The 23,819-nt window shown below is 48.4% G+C and overlaps 1 long non-coding RNA gene across 1 annotated transcript in view; it reads right to left on the reverse strand.

Moving 5' to 3' along the window:
* Positions 1-6,914: 6,914 nt before the first annotated feature.
* LOC144334900 (uncharacterized) overlaps positions 6,915-23,819 on the reverse strand; it is a 175,204-nt gene continuing 158,299 nt past the window's right edge. Inside the window, exons 3-4 of the long non-coding RNA XR_013405155.1 lie at positions 12,053-12,111; positions 6,915-7,946 (exon numbers count right to left, since the gene is read on the reverse strand). This is a non-coding gene — a long non-coding RNA (uncharacterized LOC144334900). The remainder of the gene's footprint in view (positions 7,947-12,052; positions 12,112-23,819) is intronic.

The raw sequence follows: 23,819 nt of genomic DNA on the forward strand, positions 1-23,819 counted from the left end.
TACTTTCAACAAACCCTTGCTGCTACTTGAATTTTCAAGATTGCAAGTAGAAAGGAGAGAATAAAAACCACATCTTCTCTAATTTTAAAATGTGTTGTTTCTCAAATCACACCAGAAGTACAGATATTACAAATTACAAAAGCAGCCAGAATCAAGGTTAAGAGATTTCTGGGCGATTCTGGCTAATCAGCAGTATTTGCTGAGGTGTGTGCAGCAGAGCAACATGCCAAAAGGCCCGGGACGGGGGAGAGTTGGGAGGCCAGGCTGTGACTTCGGAGGTGTGTTGCCTCAGGGAGAGGAGCTAGATGTAGAGAGGATAAATGGCCACAGGTGTGACCACCGCCATCCTTGCCGCCGTACGGAGGCCTTTCTACAGGGGCCTTTGTGAGCTGAGTTAAAAATCGAAATTGAGAGAGTGCAATGCATTCTTAGTTTTTAAAATAAAATGCTAATAGAGAACGTTTTGTTTGTAAGAATGTAAAATGTTACATCTTTGTTTAGAATTTAAGAATAATAATTTGCTTCTGAGATTTTTGTGAGTGAGATTTGAAATCTTAAGTATGGTTTTTTCTTCCATGTTTTATACATATGCACGTATACACATATATGTAAGGTATATAAAAGGAAAATGAGCGTTTCTGTATTCACATTTATATACACTTCCATAATGTGTATACTTCCAGTCACACTTAGGTCTAAGAGACCATGACTTGACTTGATAACCATGAGAGGGTAATCGCGCCTCCCGCGTTCCAGGCCTCACACAGCCCGTGCCAGGTTTTGGAAGCAGGAGTTTGTCTGCAGCCACTTCGGGAAGCATGTGGTTGCCAGGATTGCCTAGAGCTCCAGGCTGTCTCCAGTCCCAGCCTCCCTGGGGTAGAAGCTGCCCTACCAGGGGCCTGGACATGGACGTTAGGGCCTGGAGCCAGGGACCGCTCCTGAAGCGGGGGGCTCCCCTCACGGCTGGGCATGAGAACCGAGGATAGGAGGCGGAACCAGCCTCGGGCCAGTGCACGGCCTCCCTGAAGTGCTTGCGGGAAGCCCCAGCTGCACTTTGCTGACCCCATAGACAGCACCTCACTCTGTGAGATCCCCCTGGCCCACCCCTCAGGTTCCTAAAATGATGAAGGTTTCCTGAGCTGTGAATTTTTAGGTCTAGGCTAAAAAGTCCTGGGACAGGCTCACAGGGTTGTTTATGTAGAAATGATGAGTGTGCTGGTGACTCAGAACAGGCACTGCACCCTCACTCCAGGGTCCTTCGTGCCAGGTGGAAACGAGCGTGTGGGTCACCCAGAGTCCCTGCATCCTCACTCCAGTCACTGCTCTTTGGTTTCTTAATTAAAAGCCTAAAAGCCTTGATAATGAAAATGCATTCTCCCCAGAGAGTCGAGTTTCCGGTTATGGAGGCTCACCTGTAAATGCCGTGCCAGGTCAAATATGCTGAGATCTGGGCCAGGTCCTGCTTCCTGCCCACGGCCAAAGCAGGTACTTCATTTGGGAGGTGACCCAGGGGGATATCTGATGAGGCCTGCCGGTCCCCGAGGGATGAATCCGCTGGCCTTCACACTCTGCTCCGGCCTCCATCAGCTCCTTTCTACCTGCAAACTGCCGGCTTTGACGTTGCCATCATTGGAGATATGTTAGGGACTTAGTATGGGTTGACACCCATAGGACCAGCAGATCGTGGAAAGGTGGGAACCAGGGCTGGGAGGGTGGTGACCACGGCCAAACTGAGAACCGTGGTGGGCTGGGAGGTCCATCTTCTGTCTAAAGTGTTTTTCAAAATATAAAACATAGTGTCTCAGGAGCATGAGAGGGCAGGCCACAGACGGGGAGAACGCATCTGTAAAAGACTCATCTGAGAAAGGCTGTTATCCAAACCGTGCAAGGAACTCTCAAAACTCAACAAGAAAATGAACAACCTGATTAAAAATGGACCAAAGACCTGGACAGATACCCCAACAAAGAAGATACACAGATGGCAAATCTACACGTGGAAACATGACCCGCGTCTTATGTCATAGGGTGAGGCGTCACTGTGCACCCATCGGCCTGGCCAAAACCCGAACTCCGACACTGCCGCGTGCTGGTGGGTGTGTGGGCATCAGGACCCTCACTCATCACTGGGGGAGGTGGGGCAGCTGCTGTAGGAGGCAGTGTGGCGGTTTTCAGTGGAACTAAGCTCTCCGACCACAGGAGCAATCACAGTCCTGGACGTTTACTCGGAGGAGCTGAAAGTTTACTTCCATGCGGAAATGTGCACACAGACGTTGACAGCAGCTTTATAATTGCCAAAACTAGAAAGCAACCAAGATGCCCTTCAGCAGGTGAATGGATCAACTGTGGTATGTCAGATACTGGGATATTATTCAGCACTAAAAAGAACTGGACCCCTAAGCCATGAAGACAAGGAAGGATCTTAAATGCATGTTGCTAAGTGAGACTCCAATCTGGAAAGGCTGCCTGCTGTCTGAGTCCAACCACAGCACAGTCTGGAAAAGGCAAAGCTGTGGAGACAGTCAAACAGTCAGTGGCTGCCAGGGGCTGGGGAAGGGAGAGATCAATGGAAGGAGCATAGGGGATATGGAAGGTGGGAAACAACTCCAGGTGGGGCTTTCATGGGGGATGCATGCCGTTCCACGTCTGTGAAACCCACAGAGTGAGCAGCAGCAGGCCGAGTCCTCGTGTGAGCTGTGGACTGTGGGTGGTGGTGCCGTGTTGATGCGGGTCTGTCGGTCGTAGAGACATGCTGGTCTGGTGAGGGCAGGAGAATGATGGAGGCTGTGCCTGTGCTGGGAAAGGAGATAGGTGAGGACTCTCTGTACTTTCCTCTTGATTTTGCTATGAACCAAAAACTGCTTTTAACAATGTCTATTGAAAAGACAAAAGAGTGCTGGCCAGACAACATCTGTGTGAGGGTGTGGCCTGTGTTCTACATTCAGAATTTCCGTTAGAATACACACATCTAAATTTTTCAAAGTTAAACCTTTGCATTAAGTAACTCGCTACCAAGTTACAGTATCAGCTTGAGCGCTGCCAGGATGGCCAGGATCCTGTATCCTGACAGGCTTCTCCCCTTGCAGGTGCAGTTGACGTCCATGGCCACATCCCAGTAAGCAGCAGGGCTGGAATCAGGAGTCAGGCTTTGCGGGACAGAGAGGAAGTGAGATCTGTAAGCACGTGGCTGAGGGCCGGCAGGGGGGAACCCATGGCAGGGGGCCGGCAGGGATGACTTTTTGATCAGTTTTCCTTATCGCTGAGGCCTTCCTAGACTTGGGGAGTTGGAGTCCCCACTCTCGGGTGCCTCAAAAACCAAAGGCTGCTCGTAATCCTCAAGTTCCAGATGCCTCAGGGGAGGTACCTGGGTTGTTGGGTGCAGTTCCGTTATTTGCTGCTCGGTGGGATTTGCCCACAGCATTTCTGGTTGTTTCTAAGAGCTGATGTTTGAGCTGCTTATAATCACATATGGATGTCGATCTACCAATAAAAGTTAAGAGCAGAATTTTAGTTCAAAGAGTTGTGAAAATGCTCAAGGTCGTGTACTAATGTATACATTACATTTGTGGAAATATCTAAAAGTCCAGGATTTATATTAAACACTTCTCTTGATTTTTGTAATATCTACCTGTCATTTTTCCATTTGATTAATAGATGTCAGAGGGCTTAAATTTTGAGTGCCTGAATTCACTGAAACTAAAACTTCTTACATCAAATGTAATTGAACTGAACATAGCCAACAGTGCATGCTTTTATAAGTACTGATTAAAATATATAGAAAAACACATATCCATGAACATGCAGATGGGGGCAACATGTTAAACCGTGGAAGTAGAATTAGTATTCTTTGTTTTCTGAGAAGACAAATTTTTAAAAAGCTAAGGGGTCTTATAACTTTCTAGTTTCCAACTTATTTACCCTAAAGTGGAAGATTGACAGCAGCAGAAGAGGAGATCCTGGGCCAGTGCAGGCTCTGGGAGCAGCGGGGTGAGTGCTGGAAGGAGCTGGCTGGAGGCAGAGCCAGGGAGGGGCTCAGACAGGCCAGGACGGCCTCAGGGCACGCGGCTCAGTGAGTGAGAAAAGGTTCACATTTCTTGGAGAGCCCTTGACTCTGCCCACGGAAAACCCAAACTCCTTCCAACGGGGATGTGCATCTCATGTAAAAGTTGTTACTCCCAGAAAGAAAGCCAGTGGATGTAGAAATTTTATGTATGCAGAAATAATTTCAAATTTGTTTCTAACCTTATCCTTTTCTTCCCCCATCTTAATGTGTGGTGACTTTCTGCAGGTGACGCACACATCTTAGGAGAGCGCTGTATTTCAGTTGCTGTTGGCTCTGATGTGACTTTGTGGTGTGCGATGTTCTTGTTCTGAGGTTCTGCCCAGAACGTGGCTCCTCCCTGCTGAGCGTTGCTTGTTGAAGGCCCGTGTGGAAACTTTCCCTGTAAGCTCGTTGCCCACAGCAGTCTTGGTTCAGAAATCTTTGGACCTCCTGAGACTCCACACAACCTTCTAAACTTTCTAGCGTGACCTTTTCATTTTACTGTTCCCCACTAACTCAGATGTTTTCCAGAATGTAAGTAATCTGCTGCATGCAGGGCGGGGAGTGCCCTCCGTTGGCTCTGGGGAGAAGCATCGCTGTTTCTCCGGGTGGAGCTTCCCGCCCACCATGGTGTGCTCCAAGACGCAGCAGGGTTCCTTGGCAGAAGTAACCGTCGAAGGCCCGTGTCTCCGTGGCATGGTGGCTGTGGGTATGCGGCCATGCCGGCCCCTCCCCATCAATGGCACCACGGAGAGGAGCAGGGGGAGGTCTGGGATCTGTCTCCAGAGTCACAGCTGTGCTTCCGAGACTGCGTCGTCCGTTTGTAACTAGACATGCAGAGAAAGTGTTGGAGATCAGCAGGAGACGGTGTCTGTCCCTAATGAGCTCAGGCATGCCCTTGAGAGGGTCAGGTTTCTGTGCGGCTGATCTGGACTCAGCCTGGCTGTGGCAGTGCAGGTGACTGCTGGGCTTTGGCAAGGCTGCACCCACTGTCCGTCTGAAATGGCCCCCTTCCCTGGCTCACGGTGCCAACTGGGTGCCCAGGCCTGTGTATGTGTCGGGGAAGGGGTGGGTGGGGGTCCTACTTTATTGCCGTATCCAATGGCACGCGGGGTCAGCACTCAGGAAACATGTGCTGTGTGGGTCAGCGATTGAGTTCAGAAACCTGGAAAATTCAGCAGTGTAGGCTTTGGGCATGACCCGTCCAGCCTTGGGGCTCTTTCTTTCTCTGAATTTCCTTCCATGGCATCCTCCTCATCCCAGGGGCCCCTGTCCCCGTATGGCTGTTGGCAGCTTCACAGGTTCCTCTGCCTCCCCTCCCAGGCCCTGGAGTGGCTGGGACAGCTAGTGGCTGTGCAGACCCCACAGCCAGTAGATCGTGGGTGCCAACGCCTTGGGCCTGGGTTACCTGAGTCAAGGACTCCAGTACATGGCTGAGCTCACCCCGAATGTCTGGATCAGAAGGCCTTGGGTTGCAGAAAGGTGGGAGTTCGATATCGAAGGACAGCCTCCAAAGCAGAAGGGGAAATGGCTGTGCTGGATGGGCAGCTAGAAGAGTCTGTGCACAGCCTGGGACCCAGTGCAGACACAGAGCTGACATGGGCACTGCAGTGACACGGCCACCGTGGAAGTGGGCAAAGTTATAGGCTTCAGATCGATATGGAGGGGCTGGTCTAAAACAATCCTCTGTTTCCTTTAATCCTAGCAACTGCTGGCTTTTGGGGTGGGGGAGTGAGATCTGTGGTGGCCGCGAGGAGAGACAGGGATTTTAATTAAACCCCTCTTTCTGGGAGAGGGGAGTAGCCGTTTCTGTAGGGCGGTGAGCATCGTCATCTCAGGCAGCTCAGGCTGCTGTAACGAAACACCATTGACTGAGCGGCTTATGAACAACAGGAATTTGTTTCTCACAGTTCTAGCGGCTGCAAGGCAGGATCAGGGTGCCGCACGGGTGGATTCTGGTGTGGGCTCCTTCCTGGTTGGCACACACCTGCTCTCTGGCCCTGACACAATGGGAGGGTGAGGGATTTGCTGGGCCCCTTTCTGAGGCACAAATCCCATTCAAGGGTCTCCAGCCTCGGGAACTCATCACCTCCCAAAGACCTCCTGACAGCATCACATTGAGGGTGAGGATTTCAACCTGTGTTTTGAGGGGCAGGCAGTTCGTAATCTTCACCCTCTTTGTGTATTTCTGACTCAACATTGAGTCTGCCTTTGGCTCTCCAGTGAACAGAGCCTGTGTGGACACTGAGCAAGGTCAGAGCTGCAAGCATGTGCACATCGGGGGCAAGGGAGCTGCCAGGGGTGTGAGAAGGGGGTTTCAGCGTCAATCGGAGCTGCTTTCCTGGCAAATGTACTCATACGCTATCCTGGCAACATTTGCTTTTCACGAAGAGTCGATGAGGCAGTGGGGGCAGCAGGCGGTGTTGCCAGAAGCTTGGAACTGATGGGCAGCAGAGAAGGGGCAGAGGCCATGACCTTGGGGTGGTCAGCAGTGCCAGGTGTCTGCCCTCCAGGTCTCAAGTCTGTGATTGTGCAGAGACTGAGCAGACCTGGAAGGTGTCCACATGGTGCCTTTTCTCCTGACATTCTGGGCACCACGAGGAATCATTCCTGTCTTCAGCACTAGCAGGAGACTTTTCCTGAACACCTGCTCCTCTTTGGCGTTGTGGGTGTGAAGGGGTCAGAGTGAGCCTGTCTTCATGGAGCTTTCAGACACCATGGGGATAGTGTGGCACAAGTGTCGGGCTCAGGGGGGACGGAGGCTTTCCCCCAGAAAACAGCTGCCGATTCCAGGATGGTCCTCGACCCCTCCCTCCCTCTGTTCCTCTGCGTCATGTGTGAATTAAGGCTGTTCTATCGTAGCGGGGGTGTCATGTTAACTGGAAGTGTGCTTTTTTACTGGGCAGAAAGGAAATTAATGGTACATTTGCCAAGGACAGCGAGGTTTGATTTGATGAATCCAGTGGGGGAAAGGAGAAGGGGCTTGGCTGTGTGGGGATGTGTGTGATGGGAGCAGAATGGAGCAGCCATGCAGGCTGTTGGGATGGAGGGGCCACGCCCGCATTTCCATGGGGTCCGTCGCTGTTTGTGCCACTAGACCTGAACCTCTGTCTCTACAGTAGTAACGCATCATTCACGTCCCAGCAGGCCAAGTCCTCAGGAAAATGGGGCCAAAAAGTAGAAAACCATGACCGTAGAAGGTAACGGCACATGACTGAGCTTTCTGGGTGGTGCGTCCTTGTGATAAAAACAGTCCTGAGCTGAACACCAGAATGAAAACGAACCGTCCTCCGTGCTGAAGGCGGAAGAGGTGTGCTTGGCTATCCGCAGTGCCTGCCTGTTTGGGCGGTGATTACTGCAGGTCACACGTGCTGTACAGGAGGAGGGCAGTGAACTCTGGAGCCAGGCTGGCCGGGTGCAAGTCCCAGCTCCATAGCCAGCTCTGTGATCTGGGACAATTCACCTATGTCCTCTGCCTCTCGGTTTCCTCCTCTGTAAAAGGGGGGTAATAGTCGCATCTATCTGAAAGGGCTATGTGAGAATTAAACGACCTTGTAAATGTAAGGGGCTGAGAACAGTATCTGCTCTTGGTGAGCAGAAGGATGACCAAGGAGGTGACCAGCAAAATACCCCTTTCGAAGCCTCAATACTGTTCCATAGTGAGCAAAGACACAGCTCCTCTATGGACGAAGCCATTAATAGTCGATCCTGGCAGGCAGAGTGCAGATTCCTTCGAATCAGAAATTTGAACTCTGGCCAGCGACTGCTGTACTGATTGAGTAAATCTTAGGATTTGTTGTTAATGGTAAAGTCTACAAAAACAGAAACAGTCTGAAGGAGTTTGAGAGGGTGTGGGCTCAGCTGCAATCTCTCCTCCCAAGGCCGTTGGTTAACATCATCTCCAGCCCTGTGGAAAGACAGCAGCAGTGAAGAAAATGTCGGGCAAACATTTGGTGTGTTTGTACCCTTCTCCCAGAAATCCTAAATGCTTTGCATGTTTCAGCTAATAATTCATTGAAATGGATTATGCTGACCATTTTATAACCTACTTCACTGCTCTCCTGTCTAAATCCATCCCTTTGTGACACATTTTTTACACTTGGCTCATTTTTTCAATTGTGTTTGCTGTCTTACTGCCATGTAAAGGATAAACGTGCATGTCTATGTTGATTGGACTGAGACAGCTAATGCTAAATATGTCTCTGTTCCTTGAGGGTTGACTTGTGATGGTGTCATTTAAGTCTCTTACTTTTTCCCCTTGAGTCAGCAAAATATTCCATGTTACTTTGAGCAAAACTTGCTCACTAGTGTTATGGAGGGTATAAAAGCAAATGGAATAAGTTTCCTGCCTTCAGGAGGATTGAAATCTCAAAGTCGGTATGACAGCATGGATGGGAGTCAGCTCAGTTTGCAGCTTTTAAAACATGTTGGAATCTTTCCTCTGCCACTTTTAATGGTGAGACCCTGAGCAAATCCTTTCCACAAGCATCAGGCTCCCCATCTATGACATGGAAGTAAAAATAGCAATCTTGACAAAATTGTGATGACTACAGACGTGTACCTAACCTCTTATTTACCGCCTCCCGATAGAAGATATTGTAACTCATCCCATTTGAGAGCAGGTGGTGATCACCCCATCCTGTGAGATTCAAGTATAATAATTATCTGGAATCCCCCATCTGCAGGCGAGGAAGACCCAGCAGCCCTCACAATGTCTTCTGGAAACTGGATTTTGTTTGAAGGGTGAACTGACTCCAAGTTTCTTCTGTTTTCACGTATTGTCCTTCCTACGTGTCTCCTGGGGTTTTTCCCTACCTCCCAATCTACATTAACCTGATAACAGCCAGCTATGTTTTCTAGAATTCCCCTAAATGGACTCATGCCAAATACTGAATACAGTAGATTGGGAGGGTTCATTAAATCACGATAGAGCATCCTAAAGAAGGAAAGTAGACACCTTTGTTCTTAAAGGGTCTTCAGCCATCCCACCCTGGAGAAGGTTGCTGATTGCCTCTTCTCCTCGGGCAGTCTTGTTACTATGCATCACTTTTTTTTTTTTTTTTTTTCCTGAGATGAAGTCTCTGTCACTCAGGCTGGAGTGCAGTGTCATGATCTTGTCTCACTGCAACCTCCATCTCCTGGGTTCAAGTGATTCTCCTGCCTCAGCCTTCCGAGTAGCTGGACTACAGGTATGTGCCACCACACCCAGCTAATTTTTGTATTTTTGGTAGAGACAGGGTTTCACAATATTGGTCAGACTGGTCTTGAACTCTTGACTTCGTGATCCATCCACGTTGGCTTCCCAAAGTGCTAGGATTACAGGCGTGAGTCACCGCACCCGGCCTGCATCACTTTTTATGCCTCGTCTTCATCCTTACAGCTTCTCCTTCCTAGGGGCCTCAACTCCCAACCCTGGAGTAAGGGTCACAACTGTCCATCTTCATGCAACACAGCTTAGTTCCCCTTCTTCTCCTCCCCACCATGCCCTATGGGCTGCTTTTCTACAACCAGAATGGAGACCCAGGGAGATCTGCTAAACTAAGACAGTTCTCACCCCTGGGAGAAAAATCTACTTCCCAGTTCTCAGTCCTGCTAAACTATTGTTAAGATAAAGAAGGACCATGATAAATCCTATTGGCTAAGAGAAGAAGATTCTCCAGGTTGCCATAGGACAAGAGAGGAAGTGACAGAATCTGCAGCCATTTGGTCGAATATGTGATATGTGAGTCATTCTGAGGAATACGTTAAAATTCTGTAGTCAGATCTTGGAAAATGATATTGCCAGTAGAGGGAAGAATGTAACAAAAAACCCAGGCAGAAAACAAACAAGTGTGTGTGGAGAAGAACAATAATGTGATGTGAATGAAGGGTTCGGTGTCATGAGTGAGAAATGGCTGACCGAAAGTAGGGAGATGCAGAGAGGAAGATACCACGGGAAGACTGAACATCACATTAAGTGATTTAGGTGATTCTGCCTGCAGTGCAAATATTTTGGGCTCTGAAGTGAAGTCATCAAAAGGTTTACGTCTGTAATGGAGGATTGGTCTAGATAGCCTCTCAGATCCCACTCGGCTTTGAGATCCTTGATTCCGGGTCACACCTGCGGGTCTGGAGGGCAGTTCTTCAGGGTCATGAAGGAAGGATTCCAGGAGGCTGGAACATGAAGGACATTCAGGTGACCACATCAAGAGATCAAGTGGGGTAACAAGAGCCTGAACTAGAAGGAATGCAGTGCAAATATGAAGAAGAGGAAATGGGAAACTGACTAGAAACGATAAGTAGAGAAAAAGGGAAACGTGTGATTCCAAGGTTTAGAACAGTATTTGTAAGTTACAGTCCCACAACTTCTTGCAGAAACAGTATCTAAGAGAGTCATTTTAAAAAGAATAGCAAACTTCCAAGTTCCACGGAAAGACATCAGCATCTCTGTGGAGTGAATTGGGGAAAGAGAATGAAGAAGTCTGTTCAACTTTTAGATATACAAAATGTGAATTGAATTGCATGAGTGACACCAACAATGTGAAGATATTTAACAGGAGCTCTTTTTTCCCTTTTTGGCCTGTAGTAGTTAATCCTTCTATCATCATTATCGTCCTTTCTCTAATTTAATGTCTTTGAACCTTTCTTCAAAAATCCACTATGTATAGGTAACATGTTTGTGAGATTATTACTAGACCCTCTAGGAGGTTTCATTAACCCAGTTTTGATAGTTCAGGTAAGTCCTCCACCATTTTTTTTCCAAGTTGTCTTAGCTCTTTTGGGTTCTTTAAATTTCCAGACACATTTTGGAATCTGCTAGTTCATTTCTACTGAAAAAAAATAAAATAAAATCATGCTGGGATTTTGATTGGAATTGCATTAAACCTCTGCTCCACAAGGGCAGAACTGACATCTTAACAATATTGAGCCTGCTGATCCATGAACACAGTATATCACTTCATTTATTTAGTTCTTTAATTTATCTCAGCATCACTGCCTGCTTTACAGTGCATAGATCTTACACATCTTTTGTCAGATTTAGTCTTAATATTACTTTGTAAATTTCCATTTCCAATTATTTCTTTGCCAGTGTATAAAGAGATAAATACTGCTTATGGAAAGTTTGCAAGATACAAGCTAAACCCAAACTCACTTATTAGTAAGTAATTTATTATTAGTAGTTTTAGTGGCTTTTTGTGATTTCAGGAGATTTTCCACACGGGTGATCACGTCACCTGCAGATACAGATAGTTTTAAATCTTATTTTCTAATAAGGGTGCATTTTATGTGTTTTAACTTGCCTTATTGCACTGACTAGACTCCAAAAAAATGCTGAAAAGCAGTGAGAAAAAAGTCATCAGGTGGGATGGTAAATACAGCCCTTGTTCTTCCATTTTGACCTGAAGCACCCAGTGTGATCATTTTCTCATTTGATTTTTGTGAGGACTTTTTGTTTCCTTTATTTTTTTTTAAAAATACACTTTATCTTTTAGGCAGTTTCACGTTCACAGAAAAATTGAGGGAAAGGTGCAGAGAGACCTTCTATATGCCTTCCCTTCCCCCACGTGCACAGCCTCCCCAACTAACAACACTCCTGCCCAGAAGGAGCATTTGTAATAATTGAAGAACCTACGTTGACATATTGTCACCCAGAGTCCACCGTTTACATGAGGGCTCCGTCTTGGTGCTTGTTCTATGGGTTTGAACAAATATGTCATGACATGTATCCACCATGATAGCATCGTACAGAGCAGTTGCACTAAAATCCTAAAAATCTCCGTGTTTCACCTCCTCATCTCTCCCTCTTCCCAACACCTGGGAAGCACGGACATTTTCACTCCATAGTCTGGCCTTTTTCGGGATGTCCTTTAGTTGGAAGCTTACAGTATTTAGTCTTTTCCGAGGGGCCTCTTTTGTGTAGCCGTGCATGTTTAAAGTTCCTACGTGTCTTTTCATGGCTTGACAGCTCACTTCCCTTCAGTGCTAAAGAATATTCCATTGTTTGGATATATCACAGGTTATTTATCCACTCACCTAGTGAAGAACATTTTGGTTTCTTCGTTGCCTCCAAGTTTGAGCAATTATGAATAAAGCTGGAATAAAATGAGCAATTATGATTAAAGCTTCTATAAATGTCCATGTGCAGGTTTTTCTGTGAACACAAGTTTTCAACTCCTTTGGATAAATACCTAAGAGTGCAATTGCTGGAGCACATGTTAAGAGGATATCTCGTGCCCATCAATGATACACTGGATACACAAAATGTGGCACGTATATACCACGGAATACTATGCAACCATAAAAAAGAATGGGTTCCTGTCCTTTACAGGGACATGGATGAAGCTGGAAGCCATCATTCTCAGCAAACTAAAAGGAACAGAAAACCAAACACCACATGCTCTCACTCATAAGTGGCAGTTGAACAATGAGATCACATGGACACGGGGAGGGGAACGACACACACGGGGGCCTGTTGGGGGGTGGGGGCAAGAGGAGGGAGGGCATTAGGACAAATACTTCATGCATGCAGGGCTTAAAACCTAGATGATGGGTTGACAGGTGCAGCAAACCCCCATGGCACATGTATACCTATGTAACACACCTGCATATGTATCTAAGAACTTAAAGGAAAATGTAAAAATAAAAAATAGGGAGTATAGTTTGGTAAGACAATGTGATAATTTTACAAACACAAAACATGTCATACCCACTTCCCCACCTCCCTCAAGTGCTTTCAACAGCATCCTGTTGCTGTTATTAAGAGAATAAAGCATCTACCATCATCTCCCAGCCCCTGCCTGCCTGCCTTCATTCTTGTCTTGTGCCACTTTCTCCCGTGTTTACTTCCTTGCACGTGCCTGTTTCCTGCTGCAAGAGGCATTCCGCACGCACCCCCATCTCTGTTTAGACCGTGGTGTCCCTACACTCCACCCCCCTCAACAAGCAACCTCTACTTCTCTCCAGACTGCAAGGGGATCATACCTTCCAGAATGCATCGGTTTTCTACCTCTCATCCCAAGATACGCCAGATTCTTTTACAGCATAAATTTAGAGAACCCCGCTTCCCTTTCTTTGGTGCGCTTTCCTCAATTCTTCATCAGAAACCCATTAGACTGATTGTCATATTAGTGCCCATTCTCCCCATCAGGCCGCAAGTTCGTGTGAGCAGGGGCCGCAGTCATGTTGGTGAACCACGGTATTCTCAGTGACTATCCATGTGCTTAGAAAGTATTTGCTGAATGGGTAAATGGGTCTGCAGTTCCAACCAAAGCTAGAAGCTTGACTTTGGAAGAATGAAAGTAGATAACATCTCCAAAGCAGACCCCATAGCATGAAAAAAGAAAGGAAGAACGGAGGCAGAGCTGAAGGATGAATATTGGCACAGGAGTAGGTGAGACTTTGATGTAGTTTGAACTACATCAAAATCTTAAGAGTAGCCATTTCAGGATGACAAGAGAACAATATATTGTTTTTGTTCTTTCTTTTCAACATTTGCAAAGTTTTTTGCCTTGAGTATAGTCACTTTTGCAATCAGAGGTTACAGTGCTTGATGGAATGAGGCCATGAAGCACACACACCACCGAGTTTCTAACACAGAGCAATCTGTGAGGAAGGATGGAGACACAGGAAAGGTTCATTTTAAAGCAATGCAGGTGTTTTCTTTATAAAGGCAAAAGACATTTTTTAAAGTGTTTGCATCATACGCAAGTCTGCTAAATTTGGTCAAGAAACAGAGAAAACAGTAACAGAAGAACACTTTAGCCCACAAGGAGACCAGCACACCCAGCTCGAGACCACTCCAGATGAGGAGTGGAGAGTGGTTTCCTCACAGCTGACCCACAGGATCGGGTAACACAAGCAGAAGGGAAACATGGGGACCACAGAGACATCAGACTGTGGACTTCATAGCAAGAGACAGCAACACAAACTAGCGGAGTAATTAAAAACTATGGTAAAAAGAGGTCCACATTCTATTTTAACCTGAAATCAGTGGCACGGGGACCACCACACCACCCTGCAGTTGCCTCCTCCCTCCCCCACACACAGCAGCCTCCTGGGACAACATCCTACTTCCAACTTGCAGTTGCCTCCCGTCCCACCCCCCCACAGTGGCCCCCTACGACAACATCGTACTTCCACCCTGCAGCTGCCTCCCATCCCCAACACACAGCAGCCTCCTGGGACAACTTCCTACTTGCCGGCCACAGCCTGGAGCCCCCAAAGCATGGAGGGGCTTAGCGAGCCACACAGCATTCCCCCTTCACACCTGGGAAGTCAGCCCCTCACTGAAGTGGGTCCTGTGCCCACCAGCTGTGCACGATCAGAGGTGTGAGGTTATGGACCTGGTCACCCACTGTGCAGAGAGGCGTGAGGTCATGGACCTAGTCACCCGTTGTGCACGATCAGAGGTGTGCAAGGTTCCAGACCTGGTCACCCACTATGCACAATCAGAGGTGTGAGGTGATGGACCCGGTCACCCGCTGGGTATGAATAGAGGTGTGGGTGGTTAGTGACCTGGTCACCAGCTCTGCACAATCAGAGCCATGCGAAGTTGCAGACCTGGTCACCAGCTGCACCCAATCAGAAGCTTTTGAGGTTAGGGACCTGGTCACCTGCTGTGCACAGAAGTGTGAGGTTATGGACCTCGTCACCCGCTGTGCATGATCAGAGGTGGGCCAGGTTAGGGACCATGTGCGTGGTGATGGACCTGATCAGCAGCCAAGACACCTGCCGTTTCCAGTGTCATCCCGGCTTCTTTCAAAACTGGAAAAGTCTTCAGATATTTCCCAAAAGCTTGTCCATCTTTGAAAACGATATGCGTGTGCACAGGTGATACCGATGACTGAAGATTGAAGGTTAGAGCATTCCAGCCCCATGCCCATGTCCCATCCCATCTGCGAAAACTTGAGCACAAACATCTCCCTCTCTGAAGCTCCCTGAACCCTGTGGCAGGCCTGAGACTCAGGTCCAGTGTCCTGTCAGTTACACTGAACAAAATGTAATTCAACACTGGCCATGGGCCCTGTGCTTTAAAAACCACATATAAATCTCCCAAAGAACTACAATCTATGAAAGCTTTCATGGCTAGTATTTTAGGAAGACTGATCAGTCTTGACCTAAATCAAAGCCGACACTGCCCAAATGCACTCTAACCCCAGCTTCGTGCACAGGCAGCCATCGCCTGGCCGTCAGGGTGACCAGCAGCCTGGGCACAGACAGGACCAGCGCCGGTCCCTCCCTGCACCTTAAGGGGGCTTCTGAGCTGCTGTCCATGATCAGTGATGGTGACGCCCAGAGCAGCTTTCCGGGAAAGCAGTAAACCTTTCAGGTCCTCACCTCACGAGGATGGCCATGTATAAATCAACCGCCTTTGTTACTGCCCTGCCATTCTCAAAGAGGAGATGGGTTAAACTTCTTTATCCACACGCCCAACACAAGGCACACCTGCCCCAGCACGAGGCTCATCTACTTAATCCCGGGAAACTCACACAACCCACAATCAGAGGCCGCGCACAATCCGAGACTGAGCACAATCAGAGACCACACACAATCAGAGGCTGCACAGAGACCACACACAGAGACCCACACAATCAGAGGCCACAAAGAGGCCAGAGGCCACAATCAGAGACTATACACAATCACAGGATGTGCACAATCAGAGGCCATGCACAGTCTCTGCAACCTCATCAGAAACTGTTTCTGACCATTCACCTGAGGCCACCAAGTTTAAATGAGAGGCCCAGGTTTTAAAAGACAGCAGGAGTTCTCTGAAGGCAAACTCCGTGCATTCCACCATCAGCACCATTTGTGCCTGTCACGGTCAGGAAGAACCACAACCACGTCTCGGTGCCCTTGCAGTGCAGGGCGCTGCGTTTCTCCCCCTTTCCAAACCCGCGGCGGCTCCTGGCGACCCAGCGCCTCTGCTCAGCCACACGCCCCCAAGGCCTTCCTCCCTCACCCCACAGGGGAGCTCCCGCAGCCGGGCTATCTGGCTCATCACTCCGATTCAGTCACTTACACCCTCATTCCAGGCTGAAAATCTCTTCTGAAAATATCCAAATCTTACCCACGTCAGGCTCCATCTTTTCCCCAGAGCTCCTCATCCCCTCCAGAGCAGCAGCCCTGGTGCCCGTGCAGCCGGGGCCTGTGGGCAGATCCGTGGGCTCAGAATGCCCAGCCCCTCAGCCCCTCTGTGTGTCCCCTTACTCCCTGCTCCCTGGCGTTAATGCCCTCCGTCTTCGATTTCCTGATAGGCAAAAGGGGGTTAATTCTAAGAGTGCTAACCGAACTGGATCACTTAACACCATGTCGGGCCCAGAATACCCCTTGATCAATGACAGGTATTGCTGCGCTCTTACCATTGCGCTGGGTCCAGGTTTCCTGTGAGCCCTTTAGGCTCTTTGCCGTAAAGGCCACTCAATGGTCCTGTGCAAGCCTGTCTGTGGCAGATGGACAGGTGAGTGGCCGATGCACACGTGTGATGCTGAATGGGATCGTGCAAAGCTGGCCCGGCGTATTGTGGTCAACGTAAGAAAAAAGTCGCCCATGCTTGCTTGCTGCTGCCCTGCGGTGTCCAGAAGGAGCCGCTTAAAGGCAACTGCGCCGCACCTATCTTCTTGGAAGGAGACGGCAAGACCAGACTGGCTGGAGCTGGGAAGTTGTGCGCTACAGATCAGGGCTGCGTAACCCAGGGAAGGCATCACTCGAAACACGTGCTGGAGGGCAGCCAATCCGACCCGACCGTCCACCTCCAGGGTCAGCCATGGGGCTCCACTTGATGTGTCATCCTGATCACCCCTCACAGAGCAAATGAGCCTTTGACTTCAGCCTGTCCTAGGTACAACACTGACTCCCACCTCCCACGTCCTGAACCAGCCTGTTCCGGGGATTGCTGTGGAGGTAGAGGAGCAGGCCCAAGACATCTAGTGGCATTTCCTGGCAAGGACACTCACCATGCTCGACCATAAAACTCGGGTCAACTGGTTTTTCGGAGGGACTGTAATTTACTTGTGGCACGCATGGATACTGATTGACCCAGGGAGGGGCACGGAGGAGGCTGAAGGAAAACCCATGGTGACTGCGCCAGGCATTCCCGCACACACCGACATCTTCAGACTGGGGCGGCGTCCTAGTCTTACAATCAAACCGAAAGCCCAGAGAAACTAGGGACCTTGTCCAAGACCAGCAACAGGTATGTGGGCAGCTGGGATTCAACTAAGTCCTTTCCTGGATCCATCCGCGCTGCTCCCTGCCCCCACTCCCACCACCCCGCCATGGCCCCCGATAGACACAGCAGGTCTGAACATCAGGCACCCCGCACGCAGAGTACGGAGCAGAGCCGGCTTCCGCAGTGGGATCTCACACACATCCCACTCCCCTTCTTGCCGAATGCCTCGGGACTCTGTGCGGTCAAGTCTGCAGATGTGGCCTCACTCTGCGCTAGGAGATCTGGGTGGCCGGCAACGTTTTGCAGAGTGCTCCTCCAGACGGGGCTCGTCGGCTGATCCATGAGACACAGGACACCCGAGAGAAGGGCCGACAAACCCCACAAAGTCGCTCCCAACATGGAGAGGACAGGACCACAGCGGGGCTCTCGCAGTCCACGCTTTGGACAGGTCTTGCTGCAAACTGTGGTGCTCGTCAGGCGCGAGGAAGTTTCCCAGGGCAGGAGCTCTAAGTGACACAGCAAAAGCGACACAGGCGATGCAGCAGGATGTACTTCAGCTCAGGGCTCAGGAACCACGGGGTGCAGCGTGGCCTGCAGCAAACCAGACACATCAGAAGCCAATGTCCCACCTTTTACATTCAGTGACATTGAACGGAGGGAGTTATATGTAGCAATCATCTTCCTGGGGGACCCGTACAGCACGCATGACCACCGACACTGACCACGAGTCCTTCTTAGGTCCTGGGGGCTACCCCACTTTACACGCACGGTTCCATGCACAAATCTACGCGTGGCAGTTGTTAGCCCCAGCTTAGAGATGAGGAAAACGCTGCTGGAAAAGCTAAGTGAGAAAATCAGACTTCAGCACACCTGCCATCTCCAAGACCACTACTACTCTATGTGCTAGGGTCTCAAGGGTTGGGTGTGTGGCATTTTAAGTGACTAATTGTAGGTGGTTTTCTTCTCTCCTACACCTGTTTAGCCTGAACGTGCACGTACATGCTCTGCTGCAGGGGCACTGCCATATGTAGACCAGCAACACTCTTTCCTGCCTCGGGTTCTCGTCACTGCCTTCCGGAAAATCTCACCTGCTTTACAGCCAAGCCAGGTAGGCCTGGTCAGCCGCACAGTGAAACTCCTGCAGTGTCAGAGCTAAGTGCTGACTGAGACTTTAACGGCGAAGACAGTGGAGTAATGGGGATAAACTGAGCAAAACTGTATTGTAACGCAGATGAACGTCTAGAAGCAAAAGAAACGGACACCCCTGAGAGCAGGCGACTGTCTCTTACTATGATGTTAATAGCAGCTTGCTGTTTCCAGTGTCTCCGTGTGCCAGGGTTTCCAGTCAGCGTTTGTGTTTATCTGCTCTTGGGCTACCTGATCAAACCTCTACAGAGATCAGGGATATCTAAATTGACCCAGTATCTGCAGGCTGGCTGCTCAGAGGCCGTGGTGTGGAACGGCCAGGACATCGCTTAGCCATACGGGGCACAAGCATGTCACTTGCCACTCCTGTCTTTCTGTTTCATCAAACCCTCTTTTCTCCTGAATATTGACCATAGCAAAGTCATTAGCCTTTGAGATGCATTTGAAACATCAACTTGCTTTGTTCAAGAGGTTTAAGACACACGTAAGTCTTTCTTGCCATGCTCAACACACACAGCCGGCCGTTTCTGAAGTCAGTGTTTCTGGAACAAAAGCCTCGGCCTGCCCCAGTGAACATTCACAATGAGCACACTGTCGCAAGGCTGCTTGGCCAACCAGCAGGGGGCAGGAGAGAGCTGCAGGGGCCACGTGGGGTCCCTGCAAAGGCGCCTCACTCCCTCAAATCAAGAGCGGTGCCTCCTGCCAATCCAGCGGCTTCCTCCAAGGGGAAGAGGCCTCTTCAGCTGCTACTGCACTGATTTCAGACGGCTCAGCCAATGGGGCAACAGATTCAACAGAGTTCTATGTTGTTTAAGGAAAACTTCTGTTACCAGGCAACCTTAGTACCATATTCAACGTAAAATAACCAACAACATTGTTTCCAAAACAACATGCTACTAGTGCCTAATCCTTCAATGCTGCTTAAACACGGAAAAGTATGAGGAAAAAAGAGCATGGCACTTACTTCTTAAAAAATAACACCTCTTCCAGGTTATTTTTACCCCTATCATAAAGACTTAGAACTGTGGATTCCCTACAGGAACGTGGAGTGGGGGTGGATCCCCACGCTGACCCAGCCTCACCCCAGGTCAGTCTTCCCCCCCACCACGGGGTTCACACCTCTCCAGGCCCTGTCACCTCATCAAGGAAAGGTGGCGTCTCTGAGCTCTCTTCGCAGGAAGCACCCGAACGGGAGCTAGAGACACAGACACACCCACAACTGCTTTGAAATCCTGAACATATTTAAGGACTTCATTATTAGCTTTTTAAAACTGTAAGAACAAAGTGACCCTGGTTTTAACCTCTCTGCCACAATAACACCATGTCCATCTGTCTTTTACTGTTTGTTCCTTCTCCAGCAGCCGCTGCCTGGCTGGCCGACTGCAGAAGAACAGCCTCTGGTACCCCTGGGAAGCCCTCGGTAAAAGCGTGAACACCACGATCACGTCTCAGGACGCCGCACATGTTAGGGTCGCCCACAGACCGCCATTCCCAGTGCCTAGAAGGCACTGAACAGGCCTCCTGCTCTTTGTAAATGTCAACTTTCCTAAGCTAAGTTGTGTTGAAAATTTTTAACTGCAGTCCACACGTACTTCTTTGTGTCTTGTTTTTATCCTAGAGGAATATTTTTATGGAAAATTAAGCTTGCAAGGTTGAAGGATTTTCTGAAAGTCGACTCCTAATCCTGCAAGAAAAAAAAAAATGGGCCAAATGTGGTGCTCACGCCTGTAATCCCAGCAGTTTCGGAGGTTGAGGCCAGGAGATTGCTTGAGCCCAGGAGCTCGAGACCAGCCTGGAAAATATGGCAAAACCCTGTCTCTACTAAAAATACTACTACTACTACTAATAATAATAATAAATAATAAAGCTGGGCGTGGTGACGTGTGTCCAGTCACAGCTACTCAGGAAGCTGAAGTGGGAGGATCACCTGAGCCCAGGAGGTGAAGGCTGCAGTCAGCCAAGATTTGCATCACTGCACTCCAGCTTGGGCGACAGAGTGAGACACCGTCTCAAAAAAACAAAAAGCAAAAACAACTGTAAAATCATTATAGAAGGGAGCTGGCCAGGCACAGTGGCTCACACCTGTAATCCCAGCAATTTGGGAGGTCGAGGTGGGCAGATCACCTGAGGTCAGGAGTTTGAGACCAGCCTGGACACTATGGCAAAACCCCATCTCTAATAAAAATACAAAAATTAGTGGGGCATGGTGGTGGGTACCTGTAATCCCAACTACTGGGGAGGCTGAGGCAGGAGAATCACTTCAACCCCGGAGGCGGAAGTTGCAGTGGGCCGAGATTGCATCACTGCACTCCAGCCTGGGCAACAAGAGCGAGAGTCCATTTCAAAAAATAAAAATAAAAAGGAAGGGAGCTAATGTTTTTCATTTAAGGGAAGGGAGAAGAACATCCAGTATTTATACCTCTCAAGCACACATCTCCAGTGGTGTCCTAAAGTATTCAAGATACACATTCCTACAAATATAGCTCAAAACTACTCACCAAGTTACATGCTAAAAGCACATGCATTGTAAGAATGCTACATTATATTTTTTGAGCATCTGTATCCAATATTTTAGCATACTGGCAGTTTTCCCTTCAGGTGCTGTATGCCTAAATTATTACATGTTTAGTCATTCATTTTAGAATTTATCACTTGCTTTAGGCAATAAACATAAGCTACTAAATTAATGACTTGGGGGAAAAGTTACTAAGTTAACTTGGAAGTTAAACTTTGCAAACTGAATTTGTTGGACCTCATTCAAGCTAGATGATCAGTTTTTTAAATTGTTTCCTGTGTGTTTCCCTCGAGGATAGAAATAGCTTCACTCTCATCCACTGTGCACACTGCAGCCCGCGCCTCTCGTCCACTGCGCCACACTGCAGCCTGCAATTCACCCTGTGCCAGGCTTTCCACACCGTACCTGAAAGTCACTAAGTATAACCAAGAAGGAAATGAAAAGCAGATAAATGACCTCCACCCCCACATCCAGCATGCAAATGTTAAACATTCATCAAAGTAAAACCAAAAACCCATGTTAGCTCACGATTGTAACTGGTAGAGTTATGTGCATGGCAATTTTAAAAGTCTAGTTAAGTAAAAACCTAATTGAGACTCTCAAGAAAGACATCTGCAAAGATTGACAGTGAGGAGAGGACTTCACTCTGCATCCAGCCTGTTCTGGAAGCCACGGCCAAATGCCAGGTTGTATAGATCCGAAAAGCAGGAAAAAACAAGTGTTGAAAGGTGTACAGTCTCAGCAATGTACAAATTCGATGTAGGATGCTCAGAAACCTTGAATTTCCAATCAGGAAACAGCAACATGAGCAAGTTTCCCAGCAGTGCCCACTTTCTACCTACGGCACGTGTAACAGTTACGCTGGCCACCTCCGGGGGGACAGAGGCTTCCTGGTCACATTCGCTCTGGCAGCCACACAGCTGGCCCTGCCAAACACCTGTCTAATACTGAGGAACCACTCTCTCCCTGGGCTTTGCTCACTCTAGCCAGGAGAGCATATTTACAGAGTACTTTACTGAGTCCTCGTTCAATGCGTCAAGCTTGTTGAAGGCAGGGCAACCCCATTCCTGGCCCAATTAAGTGAACTGAGCAGAGGAAATGCCTCCAGTTGGACGGCACTCAGTCACAACAGCAGTGGCCACTGTTCACAGGGCGCTGCCTTCGTGCCGAGAACAGTTACAAGCGTCTTCTCTCTGTCCGAGGAATGTGCACTGCAACCCTGTGGGGCCGTTTGCAACGTCCACCAGAGTTCTGAGGCAGCCAAGTCCAGGCTGTCCGTGGGCCTTGCCACGTGGCCGTCCACGTCCCCTGCAGATCAGACCTCACTGCAGGGACCACGGGTTCCAGGGCTGCCTTGAGGCACATGCTCCCTTCACCACCTCCTCCTGGCCCCTGACATCAACCCTCACCACTGCTGCCAACACTTGATTTTCTCATGGCTCCTGAGGGGCCTGTTCTGCCCTTCCCTGCTCCCTGCGTCCGGCTTGGAGGGTACCCACATCAACGCCAACGCTCACGTAATCACCAACCTTTCCACGGGGCTTGATGCCTAGGAGTCTCAATATCAGAAAGTCAGATTCCTGTGCTTGTTGGAGAATTTCTTCCCATTGTACAAGTGAAGGAGATAAAATTCTAGGTGCCTGCAATAACCTCATTTCCACAACGAAGCAACTTCAGTAGTAGCACAAAAAAAAAAAAAAAAAAAAAGCTTTTTTTTTTTTTAAACTTCTTTTATACAAGCTAAATACAATTTAGTTTTTACATCCACGTTCTCATCAGCTCCCACCTGGTGAGCAGGCAAATAGTAATTTTCAAAGAAACAAATTGTTGCATAATTTTAACACTTAGCATTATCACTATTAAGCAAGAATTATCCCAAAAATACATGATGATCTTGTTCTCACGTTCAAAAATTGATTGTCACACAGTGAAATAACACTTAATGCAAAGGAAAGTTTCTTTTCAGGTATCTGTTCTGGAAAAGAAAAAAGATTTCTGGCAAAGAGATAAACATTAATTATGTAACAATCCAAAATGCCTCTGGGAAAAATGATGTCATCCAATTAGTTCTTTGAAGTGTTACAAATGCAGCTGAGTTTTAATAGTAATTTCTCCATAATTATCAAAAGAGTCTTTAAAAATCTTAGTGCTGAAATAACTATAAATGGATATAATACGCAAAGCAGAAGAGTTAACATTTGGGGTAGATTTTGGCCCATATTTTTAACATATGCATAGTTATTCACCTAGTTGAAGCTTATCCCTCTCCTCCTAGGCTCTTCAAGACTGATTTTCAAACATAGACTGGCTTTTGGTACATGAAGGCAGCTTTAAAAGATGTCAGGATCAGGCCGGGCACAGTGGCTCAAGCCTGTAATCCCAGTATTTTAGGAGGGCAAGGTGGGCCGATCATTTGAGGCAAGGAGTTCGAGACCAGCCTGACCAATATGGCAAAACCCAGCCTATATTAAACATTTTTGTAATTAGCCAAGCGTGGTGGCACACACCTATAATCCCAGCTACTTGGGAGGCTGAGGCAGGGAGAACTGCTTGAAGCCAGGAGGCGGAGGTTGCAGTGAGCCAAGATCGCACCACTGCACTCCAGCTTGGGCGACAAAGAGAGACGGTCTCAAACTAGAACTTAGCCCTCAGGAAAAGCATTGAGCACCCCCCACCCAAACCAACCCAAGGAATCACATGGCGATGGTTATCATCTGATTTCGACAAATAAAGTTCTGTTCTCCCCTCTGAACACAATGGTAAACACCTGCCATCAGCCCACAGAAACTCCCAGGACCCAGTAACACTGGACTAGCAAGATCAATGGGCCACGTATGCAGGGTTCAGCAGCAGAAAGTCATGGCACCGAGAATGGTGTGTGCTCAAACCAGATTCCTTGCTGTCGGGGTAAAGGGGCTTCCCGGGAAAATCTAGTCCAGTGGGATGGTTTCCACGTCCACCATGAGGAGGAA

This window comes from Macaca mulatta, chromosome 15 (genome assembly GCF_049350105.2).
Source record: "Macaca mulatta isolate MMU2019108-1 chromosome 15, T2T-MMU8v2.0, whole genome shotgun sequence".
NCBI lineage: Eukaryota > Metazoa > Chordata > Mammalia > Primates > Cercopithecidae > Macaca > Macaca mulatta.